Raw genomic sequence first — 4,539 nt, 5'->3', positions numbered from 1 at the left:
ATCCCCGGAGGAATCCAAAATGTCCCTGAGCTCCTGGGCTAAGCCGGGTGCTAAATGGATGCCCCCTCCCCCCTGCGGTCCGGCTGCTTTGCCCTCTCTCCCTCTCCTCGGGGTCCCGGCTTTTCCCACTCCATTGGCTCCGGGGTATTTTGGGACGAGGATTGGGCAGTAAGAGGAGCCAGAGCGAGGGGTTTGCACCTGCCCCCGGCCTTACTGCGTTAGATTGACAGGGTGGCAGCCCAAAAAAGGCAAGGGACAGTAGTGCACCAATGAGACAGGGCTGGAGAAGTATTTGGGAGAGGGGGAAGGGACAGCTGAGAAGGGAGAAGGGACGGGGAGCTGGCGACTTCGTGCTGGGGGCAATCCCAAAGCCATGGGAAAGAGCTTTCCCAGGTCACTACAAGGCTTTGGAGTTGTAGATGGAAATTTGAGGGGAAGGGGAAAACAAAGGGGAGCAAAGGTGCAGCAGTAATTATAGCAGAGATCAGATTGAAATAAGCCTTGGTTACAAACGTTCTCGGCTTTAGAGAATTCAGATTATCACCTACACTGCAGGGCTCAGGGACTTTCCTGACATAAATGTGTGTCTGACACTGCCTGATACTGATTTGCCTGACTGGATGTACCCAGAACCTATTGGTGCATTTTCTCCTCCTTTTTGCATCAAAGAAGATATAAGAAGAGGTCCAGAGTACTCAGCAAAAAATATTTCCATTCTCCTATGTTATCCACTCCTTTTTTGTGTTATCCTCCTTTTCTCCATCTGGTTGTCACCTTCTACCCCAGAAATCACCACAGTGATTCAGTGCCTGCCTGCACATACTTGCTAAAGGAGGTCTCTGGGCATGAGAGGCATTTGAAGAATGTTAAATGGTCACAGATTATTTTCAAATTTTAAGGGCCAAGTCTGTTTGTGCTGTGAACAACATGAGCTTAGTAAAGCTGACCCTGTGCCAGAGGTGAAACTGGACTAAGTTTTAGAAAAACATATTTCACATGTTAAGATTGAATATAGTAATGTCTGATTCTGAAAACACTTAAAATGGATTATAATACTTTATTACTAGAATTTATTAGATAGGACTAAATACACTATTATATAGTTATAAAGAGTAAAAATGCCGTTGAGTTTTTAAAAGAGTAAAACTTTTACTCTTTATAAAGAGTAAAAATGCTGTTGAAAGGAAGTTTTTTGTCTGTGTTAACCAGTATGCTAAGCTGGAAATGCAGTACTCCATGTATGGAACTGGGATCCTGAAAAACTGCACTGAAAACTAAAAATAATAGTATGGGTAGTTTATTGTGGCTCACCATCTGTCATTTCTTTTTTACTTTTGAGGGGTAACAGGAGGTCCAGCAACAAGCCTATTAGAAGCAGATATTTTCAGAGTATTTTCCTGAAAAAGAACAACAACCATGAAAAAAACCCCAGTGAGAAAACATAATTGTTGCCTGAAGTTATTACACATGCTTGTTTCCCAGGAGATTTTATATGTGAGTATAGCCTGGGAAAAGAACTGGCCATTTGGAATAGAATGTTTCCAAATTTTTGGTTTTCTGTGCCCTGAAGAAGCACAACCAAAGGATGAAATGGTCCTGGGCTTCACAGCATATTAATCAGTCTTGTGATAATAATGTTCAAAATTTATCAGAGAATCACAGAATAAACTGAGTTGGAAGGGACCTACAAGGATTTTCATGTCCAACTTGTGGCCCTGCACAGCACCATCCACAAGAGTCACAAAAATCAAAGTCAAAGCAGAAAGTATTTGCAACACCAAATGTTCACGATCAAATTCTGGGACAGAATTGCCAATGAATTCTCAGTCCTGCTCGGCTTCATACGTGAAACCCTCACTGAGCTGCACGTGGAAATGCCATTCCCGAGGGCTTTGGGTCACGACTCCCATTGTGTGCAGCCTTCAAGGAAAACATGACTTCATTCTGAAGGGATTTTTCCCCTTTTTCAACTTAAGGATGTTGAGTTTAACCCCGAGTTTGGAGCCTGCTGGGTCCGGCCTGTGCGCTCTGAGGGTGCGTCCAGGCCCTGAGACACCTCCATGGTCAGGGCCCAGCAGGACCCACATCTCCAAATTCCCATTAAAACCCTGGAACGGTACTGAAATATGGGGGTGGAAATACACACACAGGCTCCTCTGCTGGGTCTGGGGTGAGGGAAGAGGGAGGAAGAGGGAGGAAGAGGGTGAGACCCCGCAGCCAGGATGCTGCCGCCATTTCCCACAGCAACAGGGATGGAGGCCCGTGATGGCGGCTGGTGAGGCCATGAGGGGACAGCACACACGGGGGTGGGAGCGGGGAGGGATCCCCAAGGAGGACATGGGACAAGGTGGAAAGGATCCTTCACCTGTGGGTGCCAGGGGGACAGGGAGAACAGAGAGGGGTGAAGGGAGGACATGGGGCTGGGTGTGGGATTGTGTGTCCAGGTTGTCATGGGGACACTGAAGGGATGCCAGGACATGGGGCTGGATGTGGGATTTTGGGACATTGTGGGGACTTCCAGGACATGGGATTGGTTTGGGGTTTTGGGACATTGAAGGAGCTGCCAGGACATGGGGCTGGATGTGGGATTTTGGGACACTGAGGGGACTGCAAAGATACGGGGCTGGGTGTGAGGTTGTGGGACATTGAGGGGGTGCCAGGACATGGGAGTAGGTGTGGGATTTTGGGACATTGAGGGGGTGCCAGGATGTGGGACTAGGTGCAGGATTTTGGGACACTGAGGGGACTGCAAAGATATGGGGCTGGGTATGGGATTTTGGGACATTGAGGAGGTGCCAGGACATGGGGCTGGGTCTGGGATTTTGGGACACTGAGGGGACTTCCAGGACATGGGACTGGTTTGGGGTTTTGGGACATCGAACGAGCTGCCAGGACATGGGGCTGGGTTTGGGATTCTGCATCCAGCTGGACACTGATGAGGTGCCAGGACATGTTCACCTTCAACACAGGAATTTGGCCCTAATAATTTTTATTCCTGTACCTTTTGAACATAAATTCTCCTGGAGTTTGTCCATTTCAGCCCCTGCTTCTTTGATTCTATTGCAGTAGCTTTCATTTCATGTCTGTTTCTTGTGCTTCACCTTTGGTTTTCCTGTCATCTCCTTCTCTATTTTATTTACTTCTCAACAGCTGCTCTGGATGAGCAGATTCAGGCCGCACTTTCCATCAAAACAAATTAATGCAGTAGGTTTAGGTTTCATTTTAGGTAATTTGCTTTAAAGACAATTTGCCTAAAAAGTGTTGGCAGTGCCAAATCAAATTTTAAGACAAATACAGATCTGTGAATCAACCTGGGCTTTGCTTAATGCTCAAAATATGATTTCTCATCTCTTGTGGGTTATTGCACTGCCTGAGATTTAGCAGGACTGTGGCATTCCTCAGTATTCCACAAGGAAAAACTGTTCATGCAAAGGAATTAAGAGTAATGAAACTGTTGTGATTCAGCCTAAAATGTTCTGTGCAATCCTGAATTACGTTTTTTAATTTTCTTTGGGAGCTATGTGATTCCCCTCTCCCATTTAAGAAATTTAATTTAAAATGAAATGCCAGCACCAAGTAAAAAAAACACAAAGGAGTTAAAGGGTCTAAGAAAATAGCTTCATATTTTGTTAGTGAAGGGGACGTATTAAAACCCATGTGAACTAAAACACCATTTTAACCCCCCTCAAATTTCCTTTGCACAGTTGCCATGCTCTTTTTAGACCCCCAAAATATACAACTTATCCTTCTACTGTGTAAGATTCTTTGTTTATAAATGAGTTTCAAGGGAGCAAAGATGAATTTCTCTGTGGCCCTGTTGTTGCTATGAGATGAATGTGACATTGCCACTCTCAAAACCTCCTATTAGCAAATATTTTCCTACTTTTCTACTTTTTTCCTCTTCTATGCAAGAAATAAAAGTTGGATTATCACTTTGGGTCCCAACATTTAACCTCTTTTGTGTTTTAATCTCGTTTTCAGCTATGTTTAGAACCTGATTCCTTTTCACAATTGTGGCTCAAGGCAAAACTTGCCTCCCCTCACCTGAAGTGGATTGGAACATAATAAGAAAATTGAATGGGCATCAAGCCATATCCCAAGAAAGGATTTTTACCAGAACTACAGTGTTTAAATAATTCTGCCAGGAGAATAAACTGACCTTGAACTTCCCAGTAGCCTCTGTAAGGAAAAAAAAAGAAAAAAAATGGGGGTAAAAAAAAAGAAAGAAAAATTTGCATAACAGTTATTCAGAAAGACCTAGAAAATTACTTAGAATTATTTATTTTATGCTAAATATATGGTTTTTACAAGCATATGAAAATAATTTTAGGTTCTTCTCTGTCCTCTACTTAGAGTGTTCATGTGGCAGCTAAGGTGGTGTTTGTGCTGTTTTTAAGGGATTAGTTAATTCTGTGATCTGATTTGCTGTCTAATTCTTGAAAAATGTGATTAATGATATTTTTATGACATGAAATACTGTGAAATCCCAGGTAGGGTGGTGACCTCTTGGAGAAGACACAATTGAACATTCACCCAGTG

This window comes from Agelaius phoeniceus, chromosome 2 (genome assembly GCF_051311805.1).
Source record: "Agelaius phoeniceus isolate bAgePho1 chromosome 2, bAgePho1.hap1, whole genome shotgun sequence".
NCBI classification, from domain to species: Eukaryota; Metazoa; Chordata; class Aves; order Passeriformes; family Icteridae; genus Agelaius; species Agelaius phoeniceus.
The sequence above is the reverse complement of the archived record's forward strand: the minus strand, read 5'-3'. Positions refer to the sequence as shown.